Raw genomic sequence first — 26,209 nt, 5'->3', positions numbered from 1 at the left:
TAGCTCTGGCTATTCTGGAACTCACTATGTAGACCAGACTGGCCTTCAGCATACAGAGATCCTCCTGCCTCTGCCTCCTAACTGTTGGTACTAAAGGTGGGCATTACCATGCCCAGCTTCATTTGTTTTCTGAAACAAGGTCTTACTCTATAACCCAGCTGGTTTAGAGTTTACTATGTCATCCAGGCTAGCCTTCATCTTGAGCCAATGTTCTTGCCTTAGTTTTTAACTTGAGCACTTGGGAGGGAGGCAGGCAGGAGGATCTCTGAATCTGAGACCAGCTAGTATATACAATGAGAGTAGAGGAACAAATGGCTCTATTATTTGCATTAACTTTTTGGACCTGATGCAGGGAGTTCTTGATGTTTCATATGCAGATAATGTGTATTTCTATGCTTTAATAACTATGGGTCTCTGATATATTTCAGTCATTCAGGAATTACCTTTGGAAATGAGAGATTTTCTGGTTTTATTTTTAAGTCACATTTTTACTGTGTGTGTGTGTGTGTGTGCATGCTTGCACATGTGTGTCACCATGTGCTTGTGACAGTCAGGACAATGTGGGGGAGTTAGCTCTCCAGCTACTGTGTGGGTCTTGGGTTTTACATGCATGTCAGGTTTTGGCAGGTGCTTTTACTGCTAAGCCATCTTGATGGTTTAGAAATGAGAGATTTTTATGGATTTTAATATGTATAGAATGGTTCAAAGAATGAATAGTTAAGATCTCTGGATATTGCTTATTTATAATAGTAGCTATTAAAATCTGTGATAAAGGGCTTTCGAGAAGAAACTTTATAAAATGATCCATCTCTATAGGCTGAATATAGGCTATTTATACGTTGTCTGAATTTTCTGAGGGCATAAGAGATGATCAGGCTTGGTGGTAAGCATCTTACCAGCTGAGCTGTCTCTCCTCACATCTTCACATCTTTTTTGAGACAGGGTCTCATTCATTAGGCTAGGCTAACTGACCAGTGAGCTTCTGGCATGGTGCCACCTCCCTCTGCCCTCCAGCTGCTGCCTCTGCTTTTCATGTGTGCAGTGCTGGAGATCTGAGCTTCCCAGGTTCCTCACACTTGCATAGTAGCAGTTTGCCAGCTGAGCCATCTCTGAAACCTTTTTTAAAAATTGCTATGTATATTTTTGTTTGCTTTTGTTTTGCTTTGTTTTGCTTCCTTTATTTCTTTATTTCAGTGTTTTAGAGTTTTTGTAAATTTTCTTTTGTCAGTTTTATTTCTATTTCCTTTTTAGTGGTATTATAAGTTGATAGTTCAGTGGTTAGAAGCACTTATTATTATTCTTCCAGAGGATCCAAGTTCAATCCCCAGCAGCCACATAATAGCTCTCAAGCTATTACACCTTCTTCTGGCCCCTATTGGGCCACTTATTGTCTCATGGCGTACACACAGACACGTACAAACATGCATACATATAATGAAAAAATTAAAACTAAATAAAAATTTATGAAATTGTTCTCTAACAGTTTCACATATCCATATGTTGATTCTATTTATTCTCATCACCCTCTCCGACAAAACCCTTTCCCACATGTATGTCTTTTTTTGTATTGCTTTGTGGCCCACTAATGTGATAGTTTTTTGTTCTTAAGATTTATTTATTTATTATGTATACAGTGTTCTGTCTGCATGTATGTCCACAGGCCAGAAGAGGGCACCAGATCTCATTATAGATGGTTGTGAGCTACCATGTGGTTGCTGGGAATTGAACTCAGGTCCTCTGGAAGAGCAGTCAGTGCTCTTAACCTCTGAGCCATTTCTCCAGCCCTGTTTTTTGTTTTTAATATTGGTGTACTTTGGGAAAATAGTTTGTCTCATTAGTGAGCTTTTAGATAATACTTCTCTTAGAAAGATCACTTGTTTATAAACTCCATGACTTATGAATATTTGTAAAAATCCTTCAAGTAAAAGTAATGGCCTATAGGTTGTTTTACACATGTGTATATATACACATATGTATGCTAAGGTAAAAAGAATGCTTGTGATAAAATAAATGTTACCCAGGCTGGCCTTGAATTCAGATCACCTGCCTCTGGCTCTTGAGTGCTGAAATTAAAGGAGTGTCCTAAGATTTGAGTGTTTTATCTTACTGTTAGAGCTGGCTCAGATTTCCTTTCTTCCTGCATGTTAAAAACATTATTATTGCATGCCTCTTTCTGGGATTGTGTCCATCTTAGCATTGTTTAGGCTTCTGCTTACTAGCTATTACTTAGTTGCATTTTACTTTTGGTTTTGTTGATCTATAAATCTCTTTTGAGCCTTGTTTTCTGTGAGATCTAGAATTGAAAATTTATTCTTATAAATATATAATATTTTTCCATTCCTATAATATGATTTTCTATTACTTGTGTTTTTAATTAAAACATGTGTGGGAATCTGTGTTAAGGCATGTTCAGAGGAGATATAATTGGGTTTATTGTCAATCTTTTGGCTTACTACTGTTAAAATTTAATACTCTAAGAATATCCTTACATTCCTTTACTATGTATACTAGTATATCTTATTATTACGATTGTGACTGTGCTAGTTTGATTGAGAATGGCCCTTATAGGCTCATATAGTTGAATGTTTGTTTCCCAGTTGGTGAACTGTTTAGGAAGGATGAGGAGGTGTGACTTTGTTGGAGGAGGTGTGTCTCACTGGGGATAGGCTTCCATGGCAGGCCCAGTTTTTCTCTCTCTGCCTCCAACTTGTAGATAAGATGTAAACTCTCAGCTACTACTCCAGTACCATGCTTGCCTGCCTACTACCATAGTCCCTGCCATTGCTAGTCATGGACTCACCCTCTGAAACTGTAAGCAAGCCCCCAGTTAAATGATTTCTTCTGTAAGTTGCGCTGGTTATGGTGTCTCTTCCCAGCAGTAGAAAAGTAACAAAAACAGGTACTTACATTATCACCTTGTGTTTGTTTAAAAAGAAATGGACTTACACAAAGACAACTGCACATTTACTTTTATCACCTTTAGGTGGGATAACCTTCCTTTTCCTTTCATTGTCCACTTTTCCCCACTTTCCATGTTGATTTAGGTTGTTTCCATTAGAGGAATCATAAGATTTAATTCCTATCTTCAAATGTCACTTAGAATACTATTTTACTAGGACATCCTGTCTGCCCCACTCTTCCTTCATAATTCTGGCACCTATCCCCCACCTCAATGATTGAATACTTGATAACAATATGTGCCTGTCTGATAGATCATGTACTACAGTTTTCAGCCATGTACCTATTTATATGGTTACTTGCTTAATAACTATTCCCTTTAACTGGACCATGAGTAAGGAACGCTCCCCCATCACTGTATCTGAGCATAATGTTTATTAAGGAATAAATGAGTGAATTAACTAGCCATCTTAATTACATTTCTCTTTCTAAGTGTAATTTTGGTTTGGGTGTGGAGTATCATGTTGACAATTTCAAAATAGAAAATAATTCATTTTAAATGTCTTAAGTGGTTTTCGGCAAAGTCTGAGAGTGTCTGAAATGAAATGTGCAAGAATATAATGTTGGGAAGGACTTGGAATAGAGTGTTTCTTGTCTGTATCTTTCAGACTTTTATTACTAAGTTATTTAAAATTTTTATAGACAATATTTCTAATAATACCTTGAAATTTCTAGTTCAGTTTAATGCAGAATTTGATTTGCCTAATAATAGTTTAGGGGATACTACCAACATTTTGATTAATTTTAGAATATGGTTTCTTAGGGCTGGAGAGATGGCTCAGAGGTTAAGAGCACTGACTGCTCTTCCAGAGGTCCTGAGTTCAATTCCCAGCAACCACATGGTGGCTCACAACCATATGTAATGAGATCTGGCGCCCTCTACTGGTATGTGCAGACATACATGGAGGCAGGATGTTGTATTCATAATAAATAAATCTTTAAAAAAAAGAATATGGTTTCTTCTAATTCCTTGATTATAAGTATTTTTAGATTTTTATGTAATATTGTTAAATTGTAAATTAACATATAATTTGTGTACAGTACATTTTAGCTAATGTAATCAAATCATTGGGTTTTAATATATTCAGAAATAAAAGTGACTATTAGTGTAGTCATTTTATAATTTCTTCGTAGTCTATATAATTTCATAGTCTATAAAGAACAGTACCCTTTAGCTGCCCTTCTGTCCATAAGCAGTTACTAAAGTACTCCCTGACCCTGTAGATTTGTCTATTCCAAGTCTTCCATATAGATGGAATGATGAAATACATCTTTTGTGGTTGGCTTCTTCTCGTTGGAGTACTGTTTTTAAAGTTCATACACATATATCATGTGTCAGTGCCGTGCCCATTTTCTGACTGGTAATGGGATGTGTAAGGATTCCCACTTTATCACACTCTATCTATTCAGTACTTGATGGGCAGTTGGGCTGTATACTTTTTAGACATTATGAACAATGCTTCCATAAACATTGTTTATGTGAAGAATCTTTTGTGTGAACTTAATGTTTTCATTTCCTTTGTATGGGTACCTAAGAGTAGAATTTCTGAGGTTAACTATTTGAGGAACTGTCAGATTTTTTTGTTAGTTTTTTTTATTTTTCTCTTTGTTATTGAAGAAGTACCTAAAAAGCTATTAAATAGTTTCTTAAAGCTATTTTAAAATAGTTATTTAAAGCTATTAAAATAACTTAATAAATGAAAGTCCTATATTGAAAATGACCCTATGAGATTGGATTTTCTTGCTGTTAACTCACTTGTACTGGTTTTTGTGACAGGAAGATAGTCTTTTATCTTCCTTTATTATTGTTGAGAATATATATGTCTATATATTTATTCCATACTTTCATCCTTGAATATATCTGCCCCATCTATTAATGTGCATACTTTCCATACACACACACACACACACACACACACACACACACACATATACACACACACACATACATTCACACATAATTTGTGTTTAGAAAATTGATTGAAAATTGACTTCTAAGAATTATATTCTTTAAGGCTGGGCATGGTGGTGTACACCTTTAATCCTAGCACTTGGGAGGCAGAGGTAGATCTCTGAGAGTTTGAGGCCAGCTTGGTCTGTATAGTTACTTTCAGGTCTATATAGTGGCCAGATAGGGCTACATAAAGAAACCCTGTCTCAAAACAAACAGAAATTATATTGTTTATATATGAATAAGCTATTTTTGGAAGGGATGAAATATATGAACTCTCCTCATATAAACTGAGGCATAGATTTTTAAAGAATCAAAAATAACTTCTGATTTCTTTCAGAACTTAGAATTTTGGATAGTTGAAAATTCGTAAATCTAGGTCTTTGGCATTTGTTGAATTCTTGATTTTCAACAGGCTGTGGTGCTCTGGGTAATAGAGTAAAAACAGATTTGAAGATATTTGTATTGCTATATTACAGCATTTGAGTTGCAATTAGAGCTTTTCAGATTTCTGGCTATCTTTTCAACCAAGTATAGGGTACTTTACTGACTTTTATGAATACTTGAGCCTGTTGAAGGTAAGAAGTGATAAAACTGATTATCCTGTACCATCATTGTTCAGTAGAATGTCTTAGTTGAAGATAGTAAAGGCTAAGTTTAGAGTTTCAGTTGCATTAATATTGGTAGGCTTCTGTATTTTTATTTTTCACATATTCTTACATAATATAAGGAATGGCACAAAGTATAATAAAATTGCAAAAATGAATACTGAAGTATAAAGTCTGTGGAAAATAAAATTACTAGGGGATTTTTGGGTCTTTTCATCTTGGACAGAGAATTGAACAGGATGCAAAAAGTAAAGTGAAAGTATAAATTGATTAAAAATGAGAGTAAAAGCATAGAGTGTACACCACAGAATGGAAGCAGGCTCAAATAAGCATGTGACTCAAGCACCATGTCTTAGGGTTTCTATTGCTGTGAAGAGACATCGCTACCACACCAACCCTTATAAAGAAAACATTTAATTGGGGTGGCAGCTTACAGTTTCAGAGGTTCAGTCCATTACCATGATTAGGAGCATGGCGGTGTGCAGGCAGGTGTGGTGGTGGAGCTCAGTGGTACATTTTACAGACAGCAGGAAATCAACTGAGACACTGGGTAGTATCCTCAGTATAGGAATCCTCAAAGCCCACCCTCACAGTGACACACTTCCTCCAACAAGGCCACACCCACTTCAACAGAGCCACACCTCCTAATAGTGCCACTCCCTTTGGGGGCCATTTTCTTTCAAACCACTGCATTCTACTCCCTGTCCCCCCAAAGGCTCATAGCCATAGCATAATGAAAACAAAACAAAACAAAACAACATTCAGTGCAACTTCACAACTCCCATAGTCAATAACAGTCCCAAACTTGTCAAAGTCCAAAGTCTTTTCTGTGATTTATGCAGTTTCTTAACTGCAATCCCCTGTAAAATTAAAACAAAAAAGCAGATCACATCCTTGTAACATACAATGGCACAGGATATGCATTACCATTCCAAAACATAGGGAAGGGAGCATAGAGAGAAAATACTGGACCAAAACAAGACCGAAACTTCGCATCTCCATGTTTGATGTCAAAACACTCTTCCGATCTCCAACTCAATTCAGGTTTTGACTATAATGTACTCCCTGTTAGCAACTCTCCTTGGCAGCTCTGGCGTCTCTAACATCTTGGGGTCTCCAAGGCAATCCGGCTTCAACTTCACGACTTGACACAATGGCCTCTCTACTAGTCCCACATTCAGGGACAGCCCTGACACATGTTTGGCCTCAGCAGCTTTATTCCATTAACTCCTTTCTTCTATCCTTAACTCTAAAGCCAGAACTACCTGGCCAAAGCTGCCAAATTGTTTTGCTTGCAGGAGCTGGAATGTGGCCTCCTCCCTCAATTACATCTTCACCAGCCTTCTTTAACTGCATACACTTGGCTGTCCTAAACATGCTCTGTAGACCAGACTGGCTTCAAACTCAGAGATCCCACAGCCTCTGCCTCTCCAGGGCTGGGATTAAAGGTGTGCGCCACCACATTGTTTCTAAGCTCTTGTTAAGTTTCTTTCCATAACTTGGTAATTTAGCTGGTGGGATTTTGCCCTGAGGTCACCATTGCTCTTACTCCATTTCTTAATCTGTTTGTCTCTTTGAACTACATTCCATTTCCTGGTGCTACAGGGTCTGGCATATCACAGCAATACCCCATTCCCTGGTACCAGCTCTGTCTTAGGGTTTCAGTTGCCGTGAAAAGACACCATGACCACAGCAACTCTTATAAAGAAAACATTTGGCCGGGCGTTGGTGGTGCACGCCTTTAATTCCAGCACTTGGGAGGCAGAGGCAGGTGGATCTCTGTGAGTTCGAGGCCAGACTGGTCTACAGAGCGAGTTCCAGGACAGTCTCCAAAACAATACAGAGAAACCCTGTCTCGAAAAACCAAAAAAAAAAAAAAAAAAAAGAAAGAAAGAAAGAAAGAAAGAAAACAGTTAATTGGGGTGGCTTGCTTCCATTTTCAGAGCTCAGTCCTTTGTCATCATGATAGGGAGAATGGCAGTGTTAGGACAGACATGGTGCTGGAGTGGTAGCTGAGAGTCCTTGACCGAGACACTGGGCAATATCCTGAGCATAGGAATTCTCAAAGCCCACCCTCATGAAGACACAGTTCCTTCAACAAGGCCATACCCACTCCAACAAAGCCACACCTCCTAATAGTGCCACCCCCTCTGGGTGCCATTCCTTTTTAAATCATCACACTCCAGGAGTTCTTTTTTGAGAGTAGTTTTTATGAATCTTGGTGGAGGGAGGTATCAACCCCTGGCAGGGTTAGGGGGTTGGAGAGGATTCTTACCCTGACTGTTGGATAGGCTGCAATATACCTTTGGGTGATCTGCATGTAAGTGTACTGTATATTCCATAATTTTAAGCGTATGGCTGCCTTATCTTGAATATATGTGGGAAATTAAAGAATTTTTCCTGGCAGGTCATCTCAAGGACAGGATGGTGTTGGTTGCACTTGTTCCAATGCTTGTCTAAGCTGGTCTTGTGTATTTCTTTCTATCAGGATGTGCCTGAGCATAAATTACCTAGTGGAGAGGAGGTACCAGGTGTTACCTTACTGAGAAGGGGAAGACAAAAAATATTTTTTATGGGGAGGTGCTCTAGGTCACTGGACTGTCCCTTAGATTTGTCTGTCTCAAAATACTGGCTGGCTTGTTAGGACCATGTGTGCTGGTGCTGGCACTATTAGAACACAGATGAGGGCCACGGATCTTCTGCAGCTGGAGCTACAGGCCAGTTGTATGTCTGGTACCAGACATGGGTGCAGGAAACCAAATCAGGTCCTCTGGAAGAGCAGCAAGCTCTTAAACTATTGTTTGCTGGTGGAAAGATTGACGACTCAGTTGTCTGAAAGCTGAGCAAGGATGTTGGTTTTCCACCTATAATAAACTTGACTTAAAAGTCATCTCACCGAATTGCTCACTTCTATATAATTTGAAGGTAAGTAAGGCACTCCACATTTTTGTACTCCATCTATAACATATTGTGCCGTGTGGCCCTCTGAGTGGTTAATGAGGAAAACATCATTTTAGGTGCCTTGGGAAATAACTCTCCTGTCTTTCAAAGGTTTGTTGCAATAAGCTAGTAGGAGAAAAGGCCTACTATTTTATTAATATGCAAAAGGAAAAAGTCAACTCTTGGGGAAAATTGTGATTACTTACTACCCTAGTATGATATATATATATATATATATATATACATATATGCTTCTTTTTCTATAAAGAAGGAGGAAAGGGAGAGTGTCAATCATTTTAGGAAAACAGTAATGATTTTTAGTGGAACCCAGTGGGCTTGGAGAACATTCTGTGGCCTGTGGCAAAGACTGCTGGGTCTACACATAGTGGTTTGTTAATAATTCTTTATGGGGCTAAAATAGAAGACAAGTGATGTTTGAAAAGTGTGCCTAGATGTGTGGACAGTGTCCAGTCTTGGTCCCTGTGATAAAGTTTAGTCCTCACTAACTAGTGAGATTTTAGTGAGAGACTTGAAGGCGATTCTGTTCCCTTTTGCAGATCCAGTCAGGGTGGGAAACTAGTGGGTGTGGCAGAAAGCCTCTCTGTGTGCTGGGAAGGGACCTTGATTCAGGGGTATGTTCTCTACCTTTCAGCTGGTAAAGTGTCTCAGTCTTTAAGCTCACTCTGTCCAATCCTAAATGAGTATGATCTAGTTATGGACCTATGTAATTTTATAGGGGCAGACTTGTGGAATGGCTTTTAAGAGAACTTATTATTCATGGTCACATTTAGGAAACATTCATGGAGATACTGTAGATAGGGGTGGGTGTAACATGTGTCTTCCCTCCAGCCTGGTTCCTGAGCTGCGTCAGTCCCAAATGAACACGCAGGACACGATGTTAATTATGAAGCTGTTGGCTGTTTGTTATGGTTTCTTGTTGGCTAGCTCTGACTTAATTATTAACTCATAATTACTAATAATATATTTTTATAAGGTCTTAACGAGAACACCAGACTTGCGCCCTCTCCTCCTGGAATCACATGGCAACTGTCCACTCTTGACTATATTTCCCAGAATCCTCGACTCCTAGTCCCATCTATCTTGCTTCTCTATTGACCAGTGCTTTATTTATCAACCAATAGGACAACATATATACAGAAGGACTTCCCCCATCAGGTGGATAAGATGGATGGCTCAGTGTGTAAAGATACTTGCTGCACAAGCCTGATGACCATGAAAGGACAGATTGACTCCACAATTGTCCCCTGACCTACATGCACACAATGTAGCACATACATGTCCCACTGTCAAGCATGCATGTACATACACATGCACATAAGTAAAAATGTTGTAAAAGACAGAAGATAAATCTAGCTCTTGAAATTTTACTTGAAAGCTGTCACAAAATTCAGAAAAAAGGTGTTATGGGTTGATGTTCTCCCCTGTGGTAAAGTTTAGTATATAGTTTTGAAAATTTAATGGTTTTTCGATGAGAATAGTCAATATATGGGCTGGATAGATGGCCCAGCAGTTAAGAGCACTGGCTACTTTTCCAGAGGTTCTGAGTTCAATTCCCAGCAACAATATGGTGGCTCACAACCATCTATAATGAGATCTGGTGCCCTCTTCTGTCGTGCAGGCATACATGGAGGCAGAACACTATAGACATCAAATAAATAAATCTTAAAAAAAGAATAGCTAATATAGTTTGTAACATGCTTGTGAGTACTCTGGAGTGTTTCTGAAGAATAAGACTGAAAAATACTTTTCAAAAATGTATCATAGGACTGTGATCTTAGTCAAAGATACCATCATGGGAATGTGTTTTCAGTAGGTGAGTAGTGAGGGCTTAGTTTAAGTAGGTTCGGCCTCTCGTTAGTACAGTTTAAGTTCCTGTGTTCCACTAAGGAAGGATGACTAGTTCTAGAATAAAGGAGACTTGAAGTGAGAAGTGCAGTGTGGATAGGATACTGAACAAGGAGGAGTTTTGGCACCAATCCTGGTGTTGGTAGTTCTAGATCAGTCAGTCAGTTTCTCAAAGGAGTTTCTCTATTCTCATACAGTATAAAGGGTTTAGGAATTTATGATCTTTTGCCAAGGCAGCATAGAGTTGATAGAACAGAAAAAGTTACTGTTTTCTAGGTTAGGCTATGGGTTTCATTTTGGCATTTGCATCTATGTGTCATTATGCCTTTTTACATTTATCCTGTCACTACCCTTTCCTGAACTCTCCACCTCCAGTTGCTACCCTTTTTCCAGTTTGCCTTACTTCTACTTTCCCACTATAGTTCTTTACTCTTTACATTACATCTCCTTTAAGAAGCTTTAGAATAATTTTTCAAAGGTAGGCATTCCCACCCCAGTAACTCAGTAAGTTGAATTATTGCCCAGAAAAGTTTGAGGATTTGATAAAGTCACAATTTGATTGTGATTACTTTAATAAAGTTATTTACATATGAATGAGCCTTTTAGGGTGTCTTTATAAATCCTCTGTGTTTATACTGTTATTTTATCTAATACAGGAGAATGTATATACTAAAAACAGTAATCGTTTTGCAACTCATGTTTACATTTAATCATTTTTGCTTTAGGTGAAGTAGGGGCAGTTCTTAGTGTTGAAATGTATTTTGAAGAGCCAGTCATTTACTTTCTATAAAGACCGATAATTCAAACTTAAAAAAAAAGACTTATTTTAATTGTGTGAGTGTGTGTGTGTGGGTATATGCAAGTGCCCCATGTGTGTACCTGTGTGTGGGTGTCTGAATGGGTATGTAAGTGCTCTCAGAATCCAGAGGCATCAGATCCCCTTGGAGTTGCTTTTATAGGCAGTTGTGGGCTCCCCAGTATAAGTGCTGGCAACCAAATTCAGGTCCTCTACAAGAACAGTGTTTTCCCTTAACTCATGAGCCATGGCGTTAGCCCTATAACTGAAGACTTTTGGGATGTCTACTAAATGAAAAATCTCTTATATGAATAGTTACTGAATTTTCCTGGTATTTGTTTGTTTGCATTGTTGTTGTTGAGATGTCAAACCACATGAGGTGATTTTTCAGTTTGGTTTTTGATCAGTGTCCTCATCCATTATCTACATCGGAATGTTTGTTTTCTTCATTGGCATGCTTTTCCCAGTGGTTGCTTTTGCTCATGTGGAGTATGCATGTACATTTGAGTCCCTAGGGTGCTTTGAATCCTTAGAGATAATTATTACAGGTTCAAACATTCTCAGCTCCATGGTGATAATAGCCAAATCAAGTTTTCCTTTGTGTGATGCTAAGTAGGTACTGCTATTTGCAAGGTCATAACGTTCCAAAATACTCAATTTCTGTTGCACTTACCTATTTCTCTTCTGGTATTTCTTAAACTAAGTTGTTTTGTTCCTAAATACTTAAATATACACGAAGAAGGTCACACTGCATTAATTATCTTTTGCCCCAGTAACAGTCTTCAACAAACTACAGCTTAAAACAATACATTTATTTCTTAATAGTTAAGTATCAAGAGTTTGGGATGGCTTAGAAGGAAGTCTCTTAGAAAGTTCCAGTCAAGGTGCTGGCCACGGCAGCAGTTTCTTCTAAAGGCTTGAGTGGGAAAAGGTTTATTTTAAGTTTCTGTAGTTGGCTTGAGTTCCTCGAGTGCTGTTTGTTGGTCAGAGGTTGCCAAGTAGGCCTCTAACATGTAAGGTATAAGTCACACTTAAGTATCTGAGGTTTAGAAATGACACCACATCATCATTACTTTGTTCTGTTGGTTTGAGATAAGTCCCTAGGCTATCCTACACGAGGGACAGATTATATGAAGGTGTGTGTCTGAATTTCTGTTCTAGAGATGGTTTCTCCTTATAATTTCATTGATGCGACTTAATCGATTTAGCAGTGATGCTTTAATAACAACTCATGTTGCTTCCATGTCCAGCTGTCTCTTTTCAGTTTGAATCAGAATCTAAACACTCATTATATTGCTGTGTTTCTTTAAAATTCTTTTATCAAGAAGCGTCTTGCCACTGTGGTATGGGGGGCCCAACCTGGGTCCTTTGGAAGAATAAAAAGCACTCTTAGCTCTCTGGCCTCCATGTTTTACTTTCTAATGTTGGTAATATTTCCTAATAGCATTAGTAGAATTACCACTTTGTCATTTCATTATTTGGTGCACACAAGTGTGCTTTCAAATATAATTTCTGAAGAAGAGTATCAGTATTATTAGGTGAAGTTTAACATTTCTTTGCAAGCCCTGCCCCAGAGTATTCAACTGATGATGATTAAAAAACATTGTTTCTAATGTCTGTTAAATAAATGTTTTTAAGAATAATTTCTTATGGTTATATCACTAACTCAATACCCAGTTATATTTATTTGCTTCTTTTTTTAAAAAACATACTTAATTCACTTTATTTTTCTTGTATAAAAACCCTTATTTGGTGGCCACAGCTGGAGCCTGGGTCCTCTGAACAATTTGGTGTGTGTTTACACAAAATGGTCAGTGAATTTCTGATAAGGAGACTTGGTGAACACAGTCTCTTTCCAGAGGTGGGGGTCAGGAAGCTGTAGGTCTTAGAGATGGTGTCAGAAGTGGCCTTGGCAAAGTTGCCCAGGGTGGCAGTGCAGCCCCTGGCTGCTGTGTAGCAGGCATCAATATGAATCATCATCAGTAGCTTCTTGGGCATAAGGGAAGAGACGATGCCAGCGCCTCTGCGGGCAAGGATGAGAAACACCAGCACAGAGCCACAGTGGCCGGTCACTCTGCATGGGGCATGTGGGCCTTGCCAGTCTTGTTCATCCAGTAGCCTGTCCACACAGGGACAATGGAAAGCTTGGACAAGACGATGGCCCCTCAGATGGCAGTGGCTACCTCCTTGGAGCACTTACCACCAAGACCAACATGACCATTGTATTCCCCAGTGATGACAAAAGCCTTGAATCTGGTCTGCTGGCCAGCGCAATGTCTGTTTCTGAACTGGCATGATCTTTAGAACCTCATCCTTTCGGGATGCGCTCAGAAAAAAATAAAACAATCAATAATCTCGGATTCCTTAATGGGCAGGGAGAACAGGCAGATCTCCAGGGACTGATCTCCACGTCCTTAACCAGGCGGCCCAGCTTGGTGACAGAGATCCACTCCTTGTCTTTGGCTCTACCTCCACGAGCCCCTCAGCCTCACCATGGCCTCCACCAGCTGTCCCTGAAACCACTGCCGAATCTGTCCGATGTGGCTTCCTATTCCTGGGCCCCGGGGTCCTCTGTACCCTCCTGCTGCACTTGGTGTCACTTCCTGAAGTAGAAGAGGCTCTTAATTTACTTTTATTGTCATTTTTTTCATTTGGAGACAGTCCTAGTTTAAGTTTTTAGAGATTCTTTTGTTCCTTTCTGCTTTGTTTGTAATATATAAAAATATTTTTATGGTTTCAAATTAAGAAAAAATTGTAGGTCCATTTTATTTTACATATATGAGCTTTTTACCTGCATGCATGTGTGTGTACCATGTGCTTGCTTTTGGAGGTGGGACGAGGGTGTTGGATCCCTTGGAACTGAAGTTATTGATGGTCTTGAGACACCATGTGGGGGCTTGGGAACTCACCGTGGGTCCTCTCCAAGAACAGTATGTACTTTATTCTAGGAGCCATCTGTCCAGCCCCTGTGGTTTCGGATTTTACACTGTACATCTTCATTTCTGTGCCCTCAGCACTTCTCCTTCCTTCACATTAGGAGTAGCCGTGTTTATGAGTGTTTGGTTCCTGCAAATACAAGCAGATACGTGTATATATGTATGGGCTGTAGTTTGCTCTTTCTCAATTGAAGGACATCTGGATTGTTTCCGGTTTGGGATTAATAGAAGGAAAGTTGCTTTAAACGCTTGTATGTAGGTTTTATTTGGACATAAATTTTTATTCCCTTGAATCAGTGTTCAAGAGTCTATTGTTGAATCATATAAAAAGTACTTTTGTAAGAAAATGTAATGACACCTCAAATGTTTGTAACATTTCACACTCACATTAGTGTAAAGGTATTCCAGTTTCTCTGAGTTCTTTTTATTCTTGTTGCATTTGTTCATTTATTATTATTATTATGATGTGTGTGTGTGTGTGTGTGTGTGTGTGTGTGTGTGTGTGTGTGTTTGTGAACATGTGAGAATCAGTTCTCATCTGCCATTGGGTCCTGGGGATTGAGTTCAGGTGGTTACCTTTTGAGTCATGTCAGTAGTCCACAGTTTCTCTGAATTCGTGAACCTGGCTGCTGTCACTGGTTTTTACTTTTAGATGGTCTCATAGGCAAGTAATGATAACTGATGGTGCATGTTTGCAATGGCTGATGGTGGTATACATGTTTTCATGTGTTTATCTGCCCCTCTGTATTTACCCAATGAAATGTTACTCATGTCTTGCCTGTTTTTTAATTAAATTGTTTGCTTTTCTTTTTTTAAAACTTAATCATTGTGAATACTTGTATCCTTTACATGTAAGTCCTTTTTTAAATATATAAATAGGTTCTCCAAGACTGTATCTTGTCATTTTACCCTTTCAACACAGTCCTTCTTAGAGCAAAATTTTAATCTTTCTGTGGCCTGATTTTTGCTTTTATAGATTTGTGGGGTTTTTTTTTTGTAAGAACTTGACTGGGATTTAGAGACAGGAGAATTGTACATTGTAGATAGTAATATAATTAGTGTGTATCTGTTACAGAAAACTGTAGAGGTCTCTCAAAAAACATTACAACCCACTCCTGAGTATATAAAAGTCATTACATCAAAGAGATACTCACATACCTGTTTATTGCAGCACTGTTCACAGGAACCAGAATTATAGGGTCAGCCAAGATGTCGTTCAGCAGATGAATGGATTTTATTTCATTTGTTTTTGTTTTTGCTTTTTAGACAGGGTTTCTCCATGTAACAGCCCTGAATGTCCTGGAATTCATTCTGCAGACTGGTCTCAAATTCACTGAGATCTGCCTGCTTCTGCCTCCTTAGTGCTAGGATTAAAGGTGTGCACCAACACTGTCCGGCCAAGATGAATGGATTTTAAAAACAGGTATATGGGGGTTGAGATGGCTCAGTGGTTAGTTAAGAACACTTGATGCTCTTGCAGAGGATGGGAGTTTTATTCCCAGCACCCACATGGCTCACAGTTGTCTATAACTTTAGTCTCAGCAGTTGTGATGCCCTCTTCTGGCCTCCAAGGCATTCACTCACATATGGCATTCACATACAGATATATACCTGTACACACAGATTTTTTTTTAAAGATGTGGGGGGGTGGGAGGGGTGGGGAGAATACGGTTTAACCATAAAAAGGATGAAATCCTGCCATTGAAGCAACATGACTGAAACTGGAGGGCATTATGTTAAATTAAATAAATTAGGTGCAGAGAGGCAAATATTGCAGAAGCTAAAGACATTTGTAACACAGTAGTAGATGGTGCAATAGCAGTTAGTAGGGGCTAGGAAGAGAAAACAGTCAGAGGGTAGGATAACTAGTACCCGGATGCAGTTGCTGTGGCTTTCATCTGTTACAAAATTGGGCAACTAACCCAAAGCAATTAACTGTACATTTCAGAATAACTGGAGAGGAAGAGTTGGGTCCCAGGATCATAGGTGTTGATAGTGTTTGAGGGGATAGAAGGACTGAGTACTCTGATTTGATCATTATACATTGTATTTGTCCATAGACTTGATTTATAAAGTTGTGGTCACACAAGTGCGTACAAATATTGCATGTTAATTGAAAAAAATAGAAGCTCTTGAGCTGGAAAGATGGCTCAGTGGTTAAGAGGAGCACTTGCTGCTCCCAGAGAACCTGTGTTCCATTTCCAGTACTCGTGTCTGATGAGCACAGTGGTGTGTAACTCCATTTGCAGAGGATCTGACATCCTCTTTGGTCTCACACACACACACACACACACACACACACACACACACACGCACACACACACGCACACACACACACACACACACACACACACACACACACACACACACACACGCACCACACACACACACATACAGAGGAGGTGTCTATCCCCCTCCCTTCCCCAAAAAACAAGCTTCTAGAGGTTTTGTTTTTTTTTTTTTGTTTTTTTTTTTTTGGTAGCCAGACTTTGACTTCATTCTTTTGTTGTGGAATATTATTTTAAGATGTTACATTGTTTATGCTGTGGAACATTTGCTTTAATGATGCAAAGATGTGTTGCATTCTTTTCTTTTTGAAGCTGTGTTACTGTGCCTGTCTTAAACACTGGATTGGTCTGATAAAGAGCTGAATAGCCAATAGTGAAGCAGCAGAGAGAAATAGGCGGGGCTGGCAGGCAGAGAATGAACAGAAGAACTTTAGAGGAAGGAGGAGCAAGAAGAGAGATGGAGGAGTGGCTGTATGGCTGGATGGTTTGATTTTTGCTGTGGGTTTTGTTTTACTTTTTATTTTTTGTCACATTCATGCTTACATTTCTTTTTGATCCTAGCTTCTTAGGGTAGAAGTTTAAGTGATTCTTTTAAAATTTTTTCTGATTTTCTAATGTGTATTTAACACTTGTAGGGGTTTCCCCTCATTTTTATCTATTTCAAAATATTTCTGTGTTTATCCTGAGGTGTCTTTGATTTTTGTATTATTTGGAACTGTGTGTTTATGCCAAGATCTCCCAGCTACCTTCTGTGAATGATTCTAGTTTAATTCCACTGAGGTCTGTGAGAATGCTTTGTGTTTCTGTTCTTTTGTTACTAAAATGTATTTTTCTGTCTTAGTGAGTGTTCTTATGTGAGCATAGGGAGAATGCACTTGGTTGTTGGTGAGGTATTCTATAATGCCAGTTGATAGTTGGTGCTTTCAGTTCAATGGCATTCAAGTTTTGCCTGTTGAATCTGTCAATTGCTGAAAGAGGAAGGTTGATAACTCCAATTATACGAGTGCTTCTTGCAATTCTGACAGTTTTCCCCTCAAGTATTTTGACACTTTTTTTATTTGGTACAGTCACATTAAGGATTGTTATGTCTTCTTGAAGAATTGACATTTTCATTAATGCCCCTCTATCCCTGATGATTTCCCTTCTGCTTTAGTAAGCCTGATATGGATACAGCTATTTCATCTTCTGTTTAAATCATGATTTATCTTCATCTGTTTCTTTACGTTCACCCATGCTCTTTATATTTATGTGGGCTTTTCATAGATGATGTATTTAAGCAGTTTTTTCCCCTCACCCATTCCAGCATTCTCTTATATATATTTAAATAATTCACATACAAATTGATTATTGGTGCAATTGGGTTCATATCTGCCATATTTGCAACTGTTTTGTTTTCATACATGTGTTTCTTGCATCTGTCTTTTTCTGCCTCTGATTTGAAATTAGCCTCCAATGTGACTTTACTTTCTTGTATATTTTTTTTACATATTTTTTAGTGCTTGTGTTAATAGAAGAATATATTTTGGCTTACAGATCTAGAGGATTAACTTTCCTAACAGCTGGGACAGCATGGAAGCAGGTGGCAGGAACAGAAAGCTGAAAGCTCACATCTTGAACTGTAAGCATGGAGCAGAGAGGACAACTGGAAGGAGGCAAGGCTCTTTACTCTTAAAGCCCTCCTCCGGTGACACCAGCCACACTCCCCCAACAGAGCCAGCAGCTGGGACCAAGTGTCAAAATGCCCGAGCCTGGGGGGGCATTTCTCATTCAAACCATCACAGTGCCTATCCTAGAGTGTGTACAATATGTTTCTGACTAATCTAATCAGCTCCAGCTTTAAATAATATTACACTGCTTATGAGTGGTATAGATACTGATTTTCAGAATACATTTTATTCCTCTCTTGTTTGACTATATCAGAGTACCACAGATTGGGTGGCTAGTAATAAACAGACATTGTTGGATTATAGTTTCAGAAGCTGAGCCATCCAAGATTCAGGAACCCACACCTGGCAAAAAGATCTTCTGTCTTCTGTCTAAAACATCCTATGGCAGAAGGGTAGAGAGAGGGAGGAGGATAACAGAAGGATACTCTACTTTATTCTTTCTAAATGAACTCAATCTTGATATGCAGAATGTATAATTAAATTAATACAGCCAGGAGTCTGTTTTTATGACTACTCATCTCTGGAAGTTAAACTTTTTAATCTTTTATTTATTCTTTGACAATTTCATACATGTATACATTGATCTTACCCACCCCAATACCTCAGCATGCTAATCTGCTCCTTTCCTATCTTCATGCTCTCTCCTTTTTTTATTTTTTAATCCATGGAGTCCAGTGAGTGCTGACTACTAGAACACAAACTGATCTTGTTGGCTTGATTTTGTGCATTTGATCATGACTGCAGTGAGTTCATGAGTGCTGCAGCTATGTCATACCCAGAAGACTGCATTTCACAACTCTTTACTTCATCCTTCAGCTTGTACATTCTTTCTACCCTCTCTTCACTGTGTCGCTGGAGCGTGGGAGAACAGGGTTGATACAGATGTCCTGTTTAGGGTTGAGTACTTACCAGTCACTTTTTCTGAGCACTTTGACCTAGTTATGAGTCTTTGCACTAATTGCTGCTCACTGTAGAAACAACTTCTCTCATCAGGGATGAGAGCAGCACTCATCTGTGGGCATAAACAAATATCTAGAAGACAATTTCACTACGTACCTATTTAGTAGAACAACAGTATCAGGTTGCTTCCCAGGGCCTATGATCTCCAGAATCATGGACTTTTGGCCAGGTTTACAGTGCCAGGCATGGATTCCCTTGTGTGGATCAGACCCTAGGTCCAACCAGATGGTGATTGGTTGCCACCATAATCTCCATGCCACTATTGCACTGGTGGGCACTTCTTGCCTGGTAAGTCAGTATGGTAATATCCTGAATATTCACTCTGAGTAATACCATTGATGACTTGAATCTCCTACCTGCCTGCATGGCACCTTCCAGCATTATGACAATTAGCCATCTGTGAGAAAGTTTTCAGGTTAATTCTAGTTTGATTTCTGAGTGCTCCACAATCAAAATGTATTGTGTCCTCAACAATAGGGTATTTAAAAATCTAGTTCTTGTGGACAGTCAAGAGCAGTTGGAATAGCCTGAATTGTTACGGTGGAGGGGCACCACCTATAAGACCTTCTTGGTGAATAACTTATAAGAAAGTATTCTACTCCTGACACTAAGATTTTCAATGAATAACCCATGTCTTCTGGGGAAAGCATTACCCACCCATGCAGAGAACTTGTGTTCAAATCCCTTTACAGTTGTTTTTTTGGGGGGGGCTTACAGTAGAGGAGAATATTTAATACATCCTTAGTTTCAGTTAACCCTGTTTGGGGGGCTTGCAGTAGAGGAGAATATTTTTTTTTTTTCGAGACAGGGTTTCTCTGGATTGTTTTGGAGGCTATCGGTCCAGCCCGGCCTCAAACTCACAGAGATCCGCCTGCCTCTGCCTCCCGAGTGCTGGGATTAAAGGCGTGCGCCACCAACGCCCGGCTGGGGACTTACAGTAGAGGAGAATATTTAATACATCCTTAGTTTCAGTTAACCCTGCTTCTTCCTCCATCCATCCACTGTAACCCTCACCATTTCAATCTTTATCTCTGAGTATTTTCTCTACTTTTAGATCACATATCAAGATTGGTTCTCTTTCCCTTCCCCTTTCAACATGTGAAATAGTTCCTCTACTTGCCTGTAAAGGTTTTGATTAGAACTGTAATGTAGCTCTTAACTTTCTCTATAGATGAGTTCTCCCCACTTCCTGTGACTTTTTTTTATGACTTTCTCAGTGTTTTTGGTTTTCTGCTATTTTATATCAACTTGATACAAACCTATACTTCCTCTAAGAAGAGGGAACCCCACTTGAGAAATTGCTCCTATCATTGACCTATCCACATGTCTGTGGGGCATTTTCTGGATTAATGATTAATTTCCACCATGGGCAAGTGATCCTGGGTTGTATGAAAAAGCAAAGAAGCTTTGCAATCTGTGGAGAACAAGCCAGTGTGTGAATTTCCTCCATGGCTTTTGCCTCTCTCCCTGCTTGAGTTCTCGACCTGGTTTTTCTTAAAGATGAACTGTGTCATCCCTGTGTCTCCCCAACCCCCACCATTTGTTTTTGTTTTTGGTTATGCTATTTATCACGGCATTAAAGAAACCTAACCAATATAGCCTAGATGTAGATTCTTTTTCTTTTCCTCCTCTCTTTCCTGCTTTCTTTCTCTTCTTTGCTCTTCTCTTTCCTTTTTTGTATTTGTCTCTTTTGGTTTTGTCTCATCTTCCTTGATTGGTGGTTTGATGTCTGTTACTGGCTTCTGAAATTTCTCAGGCACTGTATTGCCTTAGATATTTTAGTTTGAGGATTTTCTGTTAGAAGATTTTCAAGCTCAGATTCTTTCTTTAATGTTACCCACCTATCCTATTATTATTTACTTATACCTTTAGAACTATAGCCATAGTTATTTAAAAGCATTCTTATCTGATAATTCTAAAAATCTGTATTACCTTAGTCTGGTTCTAATATATTTTCCTATTCAAACTTTAAGGAGATTTTTAGGACTCTTCGTCCTCTCCTCTCTTTTCTTCTCCCCTCTCTTCCCCACCATGATCTCCCAGACTGGCCCCAAGCTTGTTTGCTTGCTACTGTGTTCAATACTGACGTGCTTTCTAATTGTGTTCATTGGTAACCTTCAGTCCAGTTCCTTTTCTGTAACAGATCATCCCAAGGAGTAAACTAAGAATCTCTGTACAGTTTCTTTCCTGATATCTGATTTTAAGTGACCAACTTAAGTTCCAGCTAATATTTGAGGTACTCAACAAGGATATTCTCAGTGTGGCAGTTCTAGAACTCACTTTGTAGACCAATCTAGCTCGAACTCACAGAGATCCTCCTGCCCCTGCCTCCTAAGTGCTAAGTGCTGGGATTAAAGGCATGCACCACCATAAACTGGCATTTCTGGGCTCTTTTTTGAGGGGGGGAGACTTTTGGGAAGACTTCTTTTACAATTTAGTTTGGTTTTTGTTTACTTTAAAAAAAAAAACCAAATTTTCTCCCCCATTTGTGACTCTGGTCATGCATTTCTGAGATGTTCCATTTTGACTTCTCTTTTAAATTTGTTTTTCTTTTGTATGTGTGGTGTGTTGCCTGCATGTGTGTTGGTGCACCGCTTTGTGTAGTGCCTGTGGAGGCCAGAAGAGGGTGGGAGTTAGAGATTGTTGTGAGCTGCTCTGTGAGTGAGTGGGTGGGCCCAGGTCCTCCAGGTTTGCTGCCGTTTTCTTCATTTCTTTTTAGGTTATTTCAAAATACTGAGGGACATTTTTCTTGATTGCTCCTAAGTTTTTTTTTATGATATGTTAGAATATTATTTTTCTGGCAGGCTTCAGTTTCATTCTGTTTTCCTGGGAGAAGGAAGACCTGTAGGGGGAAGGAATAGGCAAGAGTAGTTTTGAGCTTTGGGATTCTAGGCCTTACCTCTCAATTACAAAGTATTATTTATAGACTGCCACTTTTAGGAAATAGTATAGCACTTCTCTTTTCCCTTTTCTCTGTCTTTATGTATTTGTTTTCTGAAGAGGACTTTATTAGTATTTGTGGTTTGAAGGCTGTGTCACTTGGACACTGGTTCTCATTTCTATTTTTTTTTTTTTTTTTTTGCTTTTCGTAGGTTGTTTTGTTTCTCCTGTTGCTTGCAGGTTCCTTTTCTGGGTGCGTCCCTGTCATTCTCAGGGACTACTAGAAATTCAGGGTCAGCAAGGGAATGTGGTTCAGTTCCCTTAGAAGTTTCATGTGTTTATCTACATCTTGGAGTCTGTGAAGGACATTGTCTGCCTTTATCTAGTTCTCAGATTATTTGTGTTGCTAGGATTTGAACTTGTTTATGCCTTTATGAAGAATAGACTTTTCCTTTGCTTTTTTTTTAATGTAGTGGCTTCTTCTAATTATTATAATTAGCATTTTTTCCCACAGGTGTGTGTGTGTGTGTGTGTGTGTGTGTGTGAAGTGTTAGACCCTATTTGAGAACTCATTTTTTTTAGCTGTCCAGCCAGCTTGCTCCCAAATGAACACCCAGAGACTTCTTATTAATTATGAAAGCTCAGCCAGTAGCTTAGGCTTGTTTCTAACTGGCTCTTACAACTTATATGAATCCATCTCTATTCATACACGTTGCTCTACGACTCTGGCTTTTACTTCTTTGCCTGCGTGTCTGTTCCTCCTCGCCCAGTGGGAACTCTACCCCTCTTTCACAGTTCTCTGTCTGGCTCTCCGGCCTAGCTAATGACTGTTTAGCTTCTTATTAAACCAGTCAAAGGCACCTTGGCAAAGACACATATTCACAGTGTACAAAAAGACGATTTCACAACAACTTACAGCAATGTGTGATTATATTGCTATAGTTCTCCTTGTTTATTTGTTATCATTTGAATGAAAAGTGGAGACCTTGTCCATCCTATTTACTGCTGTATACTTGGAGCCTAGTACACTGTCTTACCCAAGATAAAACTCTGTATATTTGTGGAATAGACAATTCTGGCATTTGGTAGACTCCTCAGTATGCCTACCATCTTAAAATTGCAAAGTATTTGGAAATGAATCTAAATTTCTACAGCAGCAAGTATTGATTCAGGGGAAATCTGAAGGCTTCACTTTTGATAGCTAGAGATAATAAAAGTTGACTTAAGGTTTGGACCTTATTTTGCATTAAGAATTAAAGTATTTTATTGTATACCTTAGTTTCAATTAAATTTTATGCTGTTAAAAACAGATTGTGAAGCTGGGTGGTGATGGTGCATGCTTTAATCCCAGTATTCGGCAGGGGCAGAGACAGGTGGATCTTTGTGAGTTTGAGACCAGCCTGGCCTACAGAACAAGTTCCAAAGCTACACAAAGAAACCCTGTCTTGAAAACCAGACAAAACAGATTGTGATCTCCTTTCTACAGGTACCCATTTTTCTTTTTTAAGGCATTGCCTTAAAATGTTCACTAGCAATGGAAGCTGTGTTATAACCCATTGACTGTGTATAACTGTTTGCTCATAAAGGAAATGCAACGTCTTCTTCTCTGATTTCTATGCTACTTTTTATTTCACATTCCAGTTCACTGGCTTTCAGATGTTTCTAGTGTACTTTGATCAGTACCCCCTTTCCTCCTCACCAAATTATCCTCTTCTACTTTCACCCCTTTTAAAATTCTAAATTCTGCATATGAGAGAAAACTGTGCATATCTTTGTGAGTATGGTTATTTCACTCCTTGTGTTGAAAATATATTTTTGGGGCATAGTGGCTCATGTTGGTGATCCTAGCACTTGGAAGGCTGATGTAGAAGAATTCCTAGGAATTCAAGCTCAGTGTAGGCTACAGAGAAGTTTTCTGTTTCAAAAGCAACCAGCCAACCATCACTGTATATATTTGTGGGGTGCAGTGTATTTCAATACAGGTGTGCAAGGTATAATGCTTAGATGATAGGAATCGCTTACCTATCAGCTCAAACATCCATCACTTGTTTTTGTAAACATCCACAGTTGTAATGATTTTAATATTAAATGTTGTAATCTGTAGTTATTCTGCTCTGCTTTATTGAACGTTCTTCCTAACAAACTACATCCCTTTACCTATTAACCATGCTCTCTCCATCCATCCTTTCTCCACAGTCCTCATAGGCCCTGATAACTAGTGTTTTTTTGTTTTGTCTTTTTTTTTCTTCCTTGAGATAAACTTGTTTCCTGTGTGCTGTTATGTAGGGTGAAGATTATGCGTGGTACCCTGAATGAAGGATGTGACAGCTCCATATATGAATGCTGTTATTTCTTACAATATTTGATTTCTTCATGCATAAATAGTGTTTGCCCTTTACTTACTACTATATGGTGAACATTTTCCAAGATTAAAGTCAGGTTTTTTGTGTATATAACAGATACCTGGTGTTGTGTAGCGTAAACATTGTCATGTTTTACCTGGCTTCTTACAGTTGCTGTTAAATTGTGCTGTGATGAGCGTGAATGGTTCAGACCCTCTTAGATTGTCTGTAGGCTAAGTTCCAAGAAGTGGGATAATTCTTTGGATTTGTAGTATGTGATCAGTTTCCCTTGTAGTCAGACTCCATTCTTCTGTGTTCAGTTTCTAAATATGTACTTTTAAAGAAGATAGTTTATACATAGAAAGCAGTTAGAATATTTAGACAGCATATTATCATGGCTGTAGTTTTCATCATTTTCATTTTACAACTGTGCATGTTTGAATTGTTTTTGATGTAGAGTATGTCAGCATTGTGCCCTGAAAAGGTCTATTAATTTGTATGCCTACCAGCAAAGCAGAGTAACATTTTGCAAGTTTTAATTCAGAACTATATGTTGTTTTTGATGGTGTGGCTTCAGTTTTTAAGGACAGGTAAATCCCCAGTGTTTGGTTTGGTTAATAATGATTTTATGTGTTTGGGATTTTGCCTATTATAATGTGATTATTTAGATTTAAGTAATTTAAATATCTAGCCTTTTATTTACTTTTTGTACTTTATATTTCCTGTATTTGTTCTTATTGATTGCCTCTTAATTTATTTTGAATTCTTTCTTTTATATATATTAATGTCTTTGTAGAATATGTATATAAAAGTAGTTCTTTTCTTTGTGGTCTGCTTTTAAAACTTTCACGTGGGACTGGAGAAATGTTTCAGTGGTTAAAGAGCACTTGTCTCTTTTGTAGTGGACCTGGGTTCATTTCTCAGCACCCACATGGTGGGTAACAACCACCTGCAGCTCTAGTTTGATGCTGATGTTCTCTTGTGTCCTCTGTGACTGTCAGACGCACATGTGGCATACATACATACATACATGCAGACAAGAACCCAGACACATAAGACAAAAATAAGACTTTTTAAAAACAGTTATTCACTCACCTACTTGTTATAATAAATCTATTATTGTGGTATTATAAATAAACATAATTTACTCACTCATTTGTTAAGCACTTTTCTCTGCTAGGTATGCAGCTAACATTTTAAAAATACACTTTTTATTTTTAGAATAATTACAGACTCCAGAAAAGATGCAAAGACAGTGTAGCTTATTTCCCTTAAGCAGTTTCTCCTACTGCTAACATTTAATATTTCTGTGGTGAATTTAACACAACAAAGCTACAAACATGGGTATGTTACTCTTAACTAAGCTTTATGTTGTAAGTGGATATCACTTCTTTCCCCAGAAGTGTTTCTTATCACCTAGGGTCCTGTCCAAGAAACAGCACTACGTTTATTGCCTTGTCTCCTTTCACTTCGTGATATTTGACAATGTCTCCAGTCTTCCTTTTTTGCTGGTGTTACTTTTGTTTGTTGTTTTCTAAACTTCTCAAGATTTATTTTTTTATGTGTAAGAGTGTTTTGTTTACATGTATGTCTGTGTACTACATGTGTTCTAGTACCTGTGGAGGTCAGAAGAGCACGTGCGATTCCCTGAGCTATGGTCATGGATGGGTGTGAGCCTCCATGTGGGTGCTGACAATTGAACACTGGTCTTCTGAAAGAACAAGTTCTTTTACTCACTGAGCCTTCTCTCCATCCCTGTTTATTTTTCACTTTACAGAGTTTGGAAGAATACTAACCATTCTGTATTTTATTCAGAGTTTCCCAGTTTGGGTTTATGTGATGTTTTTCTTGTAGTTGTATTAGGGTTATTTGTAGTGATATGGACTCTGGGTGTTATTTTATACTTCCTGTTATAACCTCATGCTACAGCCTTTAGTTTGTTCCTATGTGTGAGTGCTATCTGCATGTACACCTTTATTCCAGAAGAGGGCATCAGCTCCCACTAGAGATGGTTGTG

The 26,209-nt window shown here is 38.6% G+C and overlaps 1 protein-coding gene across 2 annotated transcripts in view; it reads left to right on the top strand.

Annotated features, from left to right (window-relative positions):
• The window catches only part of Mkln1 (muskelin 1), a 142,512-nt gene that overhangs the window by 34,711 nt on the left and 81,592 nt on the right, over window positions 1–26,209 (top strand). The gene's annotated exons all lie outside the window — the stretch shown is intronic.

Source organism: Mesocricetus auratus, unplaced genomic scaffold (assembly GCF_017639785.1).
Source record: "Mesocricetus auratus isolate SY011 unplaced genomic scaffold, BCM_Maur_2.0 Super-Scaffold_100019, whole genome shotgun sequence".
In the NCBI taxonomy this organism is placed as follows: domain Eukaryota; kingdom Metazoa; phylum Chordata; class Mammalia; order Rodentia; family Cricetidae; genus Mesocricetus; species Mesocricetus auratus.
Note: the sequence above shows the minus strand (reverse complement) of the source record. Positions and strands in the feature narration are given on the sequence as shown.